The sequence below is a fragment of the Octodon degus genome, unplaced genomic scaffold (genome assembly GCF_000260255.1).
Source record: "Octodon degus isolate 3935 unplaced genomic scaffold, OctDeg1.0 scaffold00026, whole genome shotgun sequence".
NCBI lineage: Eukaryota > Metazoa > Chordata > Mammalia > Rodentia > Octodontidae > Octodon > Octodon degus.
In genome coordinates, this window is record NW_004524602.1 from 18,021,688 (window position 1) to 18,031,150 (window position 9,463).

Below are 9,463 nucleotides of genomic sequence, written 5' to 3' on the forward strand. Positions count from 1 at the left end.
TGGGTTCTTGTTGCATAGAGTATTGTTTTCCCTCCTTTGACACTCAGACTATTAATTTCTTTTTGAGTTAAATGTGTTTCTTGTATGCAGCATATTGATGGATTTCGCTTCTTGATCCACTCTTCCGGTCTCCTTTTGTTTTGGTGAATTGAGGCCATTTTTGTTGATAGTTGTAACTGATATGTATTGGCTTATTTTTGTCATGTTGTTTTCCTAGGATCCATACTTTTCCCATTTGTTTAATTGCTTGCTCTGCTTGGTGATTTTCTTCTGTTGTTTTTGAAGTTGTGGTCTCTTTGTTTTTTTCTAAAATATCTGTCTCTTTCTAAAACTGTTTGTAGGGTTGGTTTGGTTGTCATGAATTTCTTTAGTTGTTCTTTGTCATGGAAATATCTAATCTCTCCATTAAATTTGATAGACAGTTTTGCAAGATACACCAATCTAGGTTGAAAATTGCTTTTTTTCAGGTCCTCAAATGTCTCACTTCAGGCTCTTCTTGATTTGATGGTCTGTGTTGAGAAATCTGCTGTGATTCTGATGGGCTTTCCATTATAGGTGATCTGGGTTTTTTTCCCCCTCTAACAGCTTTTAATATTCTGATCTTTTTCTTACTTTCTGGGATCTTGATTATTACATGTGTGGGTGAAGATTTATTTTAATTATGGCTAGCTGGAGTTCTACATGCTTCACTTAGCTGTATATCAGATTCTTTTCCCATGCTTGACAAATTTTCTGCTACTACTTCTGCAAACATTCCTTTTATGTCTTCTGTGTTGACTCCAGCTATCTCGTGGGTACCAATTATTCTTACGTTTTTTTCTTTGCATCGTCTTGCAGCTGTTATATCATTATTTCTTGGTTTCTCCTTATTTTTGAGAGATGTTTCCTTTCTTTTTTTTTTTTTTTTTTTCTTTTTGAATTACAAAACTACTTTTAATACTTTGGGGCTTGTCCCACAGGAATAAAAAACACTGGGAAAGGGTAACCTCCTCACCCCCAGGAGTGGCCCAGGGGGACAGAGGCTACCTGAGGGGAAGGAAGCACAAAAGGGACCCGCTGCAGACTCAGGGCAAAGGGAATGCCATCGGTGTTGGGACCTGTGAGCACTACAGGAGGAAACGCGAGCATGGTGGGACTGGCTCCAGGCACACAGGCGAAGGGCAAGAGGGTTGGACACGAAGCCACAAAGCTACTTGGGTTCCTCCTTCTTCTCGTTTGCCTTTTTCTGCTTCTGCTGCATGATCTCCGAGTCCCTCTGCTTGCGGGCAGCAGCAGAAAGCCCGTCATCTCGGCGCTTTCCCTTAACTGAGTCGCTCTGCTTTTTCATATTCTTGTGGCGGGCGAGCTCACGCTGGTCACCGCGGGTCATGGCGACGGCAGCGGCTCCGGCCTGCCTCCGTTGCCGAGAGATGTTTCCTTTCATGTCCACTAGTGGCAATGCCGTCTTGAAGGTCTGAAATTCTATCTTCTGTTTTGTTCAAGTGGTTTTGGCAGCTTCCAGTGGAATTCTTAATGGTCTTGATATCTGTTTGAATCTGTTTCATGCATTCTAGTTCTTTCCTGTATTGTTCATTCAATGTTTCCATCATTTTCCTATTCACCTCTATTTTTTAAATCATTGTCTTCCTTAGATGTATTGGGCAGTTCTTTCATTATTGTTGTCATTTCCTTTTTTACCTGAAATATTATTATCTGATCTGGTTTCCTCCATATGCGGATGGAGTTGTTTATTTACTTCAGTGTCTATCATCTCAGAAATTTCATGTGTGTGACTTCCAAGTTCTTCTATGACCTTGTTTCCTGGACTTGTTTCAGGCGGGCTACAGGTCTGAGCTTGCTATTTGTGGACCAGTGAGATAGCTTGGTGGTGTACGGATGTGCCTTTGCTCCTTCCTCTTGTCATTTTTTTAAAGCCCCTAATGTTCTCCCTGACTCGGCACCAACGTTAGGTGGGCAGCGTGCAGGTCAGCAAAGCTCTTAGGAGAGTGGGAGGTCAGGGTAGGCTCACCAAAGCTCCTGCTGCTTGGGGTTCTACGTGGCTTCCACTTCGCTGAAGGGAGGGGAGGAAGCAGTGGTTCAAGAAGGCTGAAGTTCTGCCAGGCTCTCTTGATGGTGGGTCGGTTCAGGGTAGGGCTCGCCAAGGCTCCCTCCAGTGCCTGTGGTATTCAGATCCCCCTGGAAGTCTTCAGGGCGAAGATGGTCCTCTAGGCTTTCCCTTTAATATGAAGATCAAAAACTAGAGACAGTCTTAGGAGATAATCATTTCCTCTCATAATTCTTAGGTGACAACTTTAAAACTGGTTTTTCCAATGAAACTGGTAAAACAAATTTTTAGTATTCTTTGCTTCCTATATTCTGAGCAGGTTTCAACTCACTCAAATTTTCAATATGATTAGAATATCTTCTGTAAGGATTGGTAAACTCACCTTAGTTTAATGAAATGCATGTCACTGTTACTCTATCAAAGACTGTGCTCAGAGACCCCAAAGTAGTCACTCTCAGACTCTTTACAAAGCTCAAGTACAAATCTGTCCCTACAGTGTGGGGTACACGATGCAAATAATCAGAGAGTAGCTCAAGTAAAACTTGCCTGTTTAGATTTGGACTTCCGTGAACATTTTAAAACCACCTGAGTTTCTTAGATGGCAAATGCATAAGTCAGTGCTGGAACTGACTGCTTGACAACGGCCCAGGTAAACAGGCTGCAGACGGAGAGGAGCACTGTGCATTTGGAAAAAGTCTTTAACGCTTCTAGAAAGCCATCCTCCCGGCAGTCCGCATTACTTGGTAGCTTCTGCTAAGACCACACAGAGGGGTGCCGTCTTCCCCTCTCTTCACGTATTGGATGCCAGCCCTAAATTCTCACTATTCTCCTTATCAGTAATAGTTGCTGCTGTTGTGTTTGGTTCTGTAAACTGCAAGTTAAACTGAACTGGTCCTGAACTGGAGTGGATGGTGTTTGGGGAAAGGAATGGAGGAAAGGGACTCAGGGACGCGAACACAGAGGGGCACGTAAGCACCCCACAGCCTGGGTAAGCAAGGCTGGGAGCAGCCGCATTTGCCCAGAGGAATCCCACTCCTGGCCGCCGCAGCGTTGGACCGTGCAGGTGGGAAGCACAAGGTCCTGGCGCGGCTTGCTTTCTCACTGGCTGATCTTCATCCAGCTCTTTATTTAACCATGTTATTGACTACAGCTGTTCACTTTCTTCAGGTTTTTGAACTGAAGCTTTATGTCATTTATTTACTTATTTTTAGAATTTTTAAAATTTATTTATTTATTTGGTACAGGGTCTTGCTAGGCAGCTTGGACTCATAGTGATCCTCCTGTCTCAGCCTTCCCAGTGCTGGGATTACAGGCATGTGCCATCATGCCCAGTTTCAGTGGCTGTCTTGGCGCGGGACCAGCATGACATGCAGTACCAGGGACCGAACCTGGGTCCTTCCACTTGCCAGACAGGCACTTAGATCGCTGAGCTATCTCCCCAACCCCACTGATTTTATTTTTTAGGAGAATAAAAATAGTAAAAAGAGAATTAGAAATGATACAGAATTTCACTAAACAAAATGATAGGAATTCAACAATGGTTGGCATATTGCATATTGTTGTCTTCAAATTAGCTCTTCAGATTACCAGATAGAAGCATTTAGAATTAGTCAAAAAATTAAAAAGAGAAAAAATGTAGCATTAACTGCTCCTTTCAACAGACCAGTAGAAATCAACAGTACAATTATCCAAACTGTCCTGTGCGTGTGTGTGTGTGTGTGTGTGTGTGTGTATGTATATATTTCTTTTTCCCTTTCTTCTTTCTCTCTTTTCTTCTTTCCCTTGTCCCAGTTGTTCCTTCCCCTTGAACAGTTTCTTTCCCTTTCGCAGTATCTATTGTATCTGTCAGATTTTATTTATTCTTCCAGTTTCTTACACTAGGGAGACAACACGATGTCTACATGTGTGGGTCCGATTTATTGCGCTTCTGAGTACAGTCTCTAGTTATCCTCAAATGCCTCAAGTTTAGCGTTTTTTCATACCTCTTGCCCTTCAGCTCAGAGAAACTGTCCAACATCTTGGACCTCCTTGTGTACCATTTTTCTCCTTCTCAGCCAGTAGCTTTTCTTCCCAAGTAGTAACTGTGGCCTTCAGTTTTACCCCTCAGAGTTTTCAGATACTCGTGTAACTTCCTGGTAACTGCATTTGCTGAAATTCTTATAGTTTTATTCTCGCTTCAAGTTTTCCCAGTAGTGCCTGATTTTTCTCGCCAGTTTCTTCTAACTAAACCTTTTGTTCCTGTGTTGTATCAGATTGTTCTTACAAGTTAGTCTTTATTGTTCGACTGGGCGTGGTGGCGGGTGCCTGTCATCCCAGCTCTTGGGAGGCTGTAAACAGGCGGATCACTATGAGTCCAATCTAGTAGTGAGACCCTGAACACCCTGTAGACCCTTCTCTAAAGTACAGAGAGAGAGAGAGAGAGAGAGAGAGAGAGAGAGAGAGAGAGAGCTTTCTTAGTCTGCTGCAGCTCCATCCTCTTCGACACCAGAAAGTTTCGCTCTCCAGTACAGGCCTCCTTTATATTCCCTCCCAGTTAGGCCTTTATTAGCGGCTTTGAGCTCAGACAAGCTGTTTCGTAGCTGGTGGATGTTTCACGGAAGGATTCCTAAATATTTTTCTGTTGTTCCTGCTGCTGTTGATACTGAACCTGTGCCACTATTGCAGAAAGGTGCCCTTCCATAAAGTGTTCTGAGAATTTTACACTGCTACTTCAGGAAGTCCCTCAGTTTTGGGAAACGGCAGTGCTTTCCTTACCTGTCAGTGTCTGAGAACACTTTCCAGCAAGGCTCCGTGCGACGCCCATTCCTCCTGTAGCTTGTCTAACTTCGGTGAAGGATAATGTCCCTTTTGCGAGGCTGAGTTGCCTAGTAACACCGTCTACTAACTGCATCAACGAGAATGTTTCTCCCCTGCCAGATTCAAGTGGGCTGTTAGAAATTTCTGTTTCCACATCTTTTCCAGGTAAAAGTGTTAGTGAGAGGTGCGTACGATGCTAAAGAGGGTCTGTCTCTGTCACACTTAAAAATCCAGGTGCACAATCCAACATAGCTGCTGGAGAAATTTGCTGCAGCAGGACCCTTGGGATTGCCTTGGCTTGTTTTCTGTTTTTGGTACCAGGATTAGAACTCGGGGCCTTGCGATTGCCAGACAGGTGCTGTGCGGCTGAGCCACGTGCCTGGTCCTCTTTGATGTGTGCTTGAGCACACTGCTGCAGATCTATAACTTTTGTGGGAAAACTATGAGGTTTACCAGAAGACCCTGTTTCAATTTTAAACTTCGAAAATATTCCTCAGATGTAACAAGATTACTTTTAAAAACAATTGGATCTGTGTCACCGTCCAGACAAATCCCCCTGTGGTTGTAGTCAGGCGAACTCTAGCGCTTAATCTCAGTCTGTAGAGTTTCAGCTCACAGGGGCTGGCTCCAAGGTGGGGTGGCATGGCCGAGGGACATCGCAGAGAACAGGCAGCTCACGGGGGACAGGCAGAAGGGGGCGTGCCACATCTCCCATTGCGAAGGCTGTGCGTCAAGGAATCACGGCCTTCGCTGCAGCTTTTCTGCAAGTCTGATACCAGTTTGGTCCCCGATGCTCTCTTCCTGCTCCCCAGAAGTGCTTGGGGTCTTCTTTTGGTCCCTGGTGATGGCTCTGTCCTTATAGACCTGTCTCACACGTTGTATGTGGCATTCTGTGGACCCTTTCCACTGTACTGTATGTTCACGTCTTTCAGATGTGGAGCAATTTCAGCAACAATGTCTTTTTCTCCTCCAAATTCCATTCCTTTCCTATGGAACTCCTGTTATTTAGGTGTAACCACATACACACACACACACGCACACAGTCGTGCTTTAATTTTATTATGTTTTCTTCCTTTTTATCTCACTTATGATGCGAATAGTATCCAATTCTCTGGGCGACTTCCTTAAATTAATTTCATTTTCTAACTTTTGAATTTCTCTTTGTGCTCTGAACTCTGATTCCTGAAGTGTTTCCTTTGTGCTCTGTGTGTTCTTCTCTCTGTGTGACTGTAACTTCTGTGCCAGGCGCCGTGTTCGCGGGGACCGCGGGTGCAGGACCACGGTGGGGCTGGCTGGCGGCTTCCTTTCGCCTAGATTTCCCGTTTCTCCCCAGCTCCTCTCAGTCTGCTGTGTCTTTGCTTTCGCCTGCACGTGACACTAGAGGTTTCTCCCCGGTGCCCACTGCTGCTGGGGCCAACGGCAGCCCCCACGCGGAGAGGGCCCGGGACGGTGAGGCCCGCGCCCTGGACTCCCCGCTCCTGCGCCTGCGTCGCGTGCCCGAGCCAGGCTCTTCCCCAGGAAGGCACCCCCGGGGTCCGCCTAAGATCCAGCCCTGCCAGCCGCCAGCCGGATACAGCCGGGCGCAGCTGGCCCTCGCCTGCAGACGCTCCCGAGTCCTGGGGGCGCGGGGCCTGGCCCTCGGCTGCGCTGCCGCCCAAGGAGCAGCTGCAAGGGCCAGATGTCTGGACTTCTGGGCTTCTGCTGGGCTAAGAGACGGCCCAGGGGCCGAGCCGCTTTGCCACTACTAGAGGCGCTGAGGCTGCGGGAGTCACTTCGGTGTAATTCTACGGCAGGCCTCCTCCCCTCGTCCTAGGAGAGGCGGAAACCAAAATAGCAAACGCCAGGAAGGAGCTCTCGGGTGCTGCGCACGGTGCTGCGCGGTCTCCTAGCTGACCTGCAGTCACCTCCCCCTACTCCCACCTCATTAAGCGCTCATGAATATGCATGCCCAGTCATGCATGCAATCAAGGTCAGAGTGGGTTCCTGGACAGGCAAGTGTGTTGAGAGCTCCCGAGGCGACACAGCACGTGTCGCTCACACCAAGGGATTCCGGGAGGCACCTGGCTGAGCAGCGGGTCCTTTTGCGCTTGAAACCTGCAGCGTGGGCTGCCGTGGCCGCTTCCGGCGCTGCAGCCTGCGCGCGGGCTTCTGCTTTCCGGCCACCGCACCGCTTTTCCGTCTGTGCTGCATCTTCCGTGGCCCGGACTGGCCCTGCGCACAATTGCGGGTGATCGTCGGGGATGTCGCTGCCTTCCACGTGCCGCCGGGCCTGCCTAGCTCGCAGCTCTTCTTTCCGCACCCCACACAGCACCCGGGCTCCCTGCGCGCTGCTCGGCCTCGGTCCGGTCCACAGACGCTCAGTAGACCCTGCGTTCAGCCGTCACACCCGTGCTCGGCGACTGTGTGTTCAAACTCACCCCAGCTCCACCGGCTGTGCCAGGCTCTGGCAGGCGACGCGGGGACTGAGCGCCTCTGTGGGCTCCTCAGTCCTTCTTGGCATTATTGACTTTGCTATTCTCCTTTCATCATTGTTATTTGCACGGCTTGGGAGAAACCTGCAGTCACCTCCCCCTACTGTCAGTGTCCTGTAGGTGAGCTTCGGGAAGGGGCAGTCTTCAGGACAGGAGGTGCACCAGGAGGCTCGGCTCGGTCGGCCTGCGGAGAAGGTCGTCTCAGGCCCCTGCTGCTCACCTGGGAAAGCGCGCCACACGCGTCCTCCAGGACCGCCTGCCTGGCGCCACCCTTCACTTGCTTGGCGGCCGCTCTGGAAGGAGGGTAAGGCAAGGTCAGGATGGCGGGAGCTGGCTTATTTGATCTCTAGTTTTCAAGGCTATTTCTTTTTCAACAAGGCCCTATTTTGGGGGAAAACATGGTATATAGCAGATGCTATTTTTGGTTACCAATGCATTCTGATAAAACAGTGTGCAGTGCAGAAAAAATTCACAGGAGAGTGAGTCAGAACTCCAAAAATCCATAAAGGTTGGACAGGAAAGTAAAGATCGGTCAAAGATTCTTCTTTCAAAGTCCATAAAATTTGAAGAATATGACAGGTAGCCACAACTTGCATTATTTTACATGCAGCCCTTTCCAGAAATAGTGGGCTAGAAGAAATGACCTCTGAAATGACAAATACACAGTGGATACCTGCTGAATAAGGCCCCAGGGAAAGGGAGCAGGCCTGACGGCAGCCACGGCTCCTGGGATGGGCACAGCCCACGCTCTGCCTGGCCGCTGTTGGAACAATGGGCCTCCATCCAGGCTGCACAGTCCAGGAGAAGAGCTCGCAGCTGGGTCATGCCAGACAGTAGTGAGCGATCGCAGGGACATGTGTGGGTGCCACTGCAGGGGTGTCTGTGGGTGCCACTGTAGCAGTATTTGTGGGTCCTATTGCAGGGGCATTTGTGGGTACTAATGCAGAGTGTATTTGTGGGTACCACTGCAGGGATGTTTGTGGGTCCTATTGCTGGATGTATTTGCATTAGAGATGGAAAATAGATTTGAATTTAAATAGGAGCATTGTTGAACCTTAGACTGACCGCAATGGACATGAACCAGGATTCTGAAGTGCTCCGGCTTTAGAAGCCTGCAGCTTTCTCAGAAGCTGAACTGTTGAAGGGAAAGTGTTTGCACAATGTGGAAACACATTGTGCAAACACATTAAAAAAATAAAATCTTTTTTATCCAGGGTAAACTGATGCGCTGAAAAGTGAAAACTGAAAATGTTTAGAAATTTGTAAACTTTGGGGAAATGAGACAGAGAGAGAAGAGGGGACAGACAGAGAAAGAGACAGGCAGACATATGCTGTAGACAAATGGCACACACCTAGCCATTGCCCAGTGAACTTCTGTGCACTGTCACGTCCGTGTTGGAGGGAAACAGTTGTAGACAATTCACAGGTGATAAAACACACTGGCAAAGTCTTTTGCTAAGCCTGCCTTGCAAAAGGTGAGCGGTATCTTCTCAGCACAGAGTGGTTCTCAGACAGGACAGGAGCACCGAACAGCTGCCCTTGGGGCAGAGCTGTGAAGCCTAGAGGGCCTAAATCCTGGGCCCCACGGCGTGTGTGTGTGTGTGTGTGTGTGTGTGTGTGTGTGTGTCTTTTAATTTCAGTTGTTAACATGTTCACCTTTAAGGAAAACAAAATGCTTAAGCAAATAGAATTTCTTACGTGCAACCAATTTTAGTTTCTCACAAATGATCTTTGTATGGAAAGAAAAAACGTCTGGTTTTATACAGTTAAACTCCCCCAATGATCCTGAGTGGATCTCCCACTCAGAGAGAGTCCTCTGGGGCCAGGAGGGAGAGTTCCACAGTCCCCTCCAGATCTTGGCCTGACATCCTCAGGGGTGTGGATTTGCTGCGGAGGCAGCGCTGTGGCCCCGTGAACCCCCGAAGCCGGCAGTGTCCTCCCGGCTGTCACCAGGCCCCAGTAGAGATGTCTTTGCCAGAATGAGACCAACAGCACAGTGCATAAAGCCTGAGGAAAGAGAGGGCAGTGTGCTTTGTACATGGGGAGGACCGAGGACCGGTGCCAGAAGGTGCTACACGATTGGCCCTAAGCAGTAGGAGTCGGACAAGCTGCACGGGAAGTCCTGTACCAAAGACACGAGGTTCACAGATCA

The 9,463-nt window shown here is 48.3% G+C and overlaps 2 pseudogenes across 1 annotated transcript; both read right to left on the bottom strand.

Annotated features, from left to right (window-relative positions):
* Positions 1 to 922: 922 nt before the first annotated feature.
* Positions 923 to 1,397, bottom strand: LOC101576316 (annotated as a pseudogene). The gene has a single exon (XR_001117042.2). The product of XR_001117042.2 is annotated as a small EDRK-rich factor 2 pseudogene (transcript).
* Positions 1,398 to 4,497: 3,100 nt separating this feature from the next.
* On the bottom strand, positions 4,498 to 8,136 carry LOC111816078 (annotated as a pseudogene).
* Between the last annotated feature and the right edge of the window lie 1,327 nt (positions 8,137 to 9,463).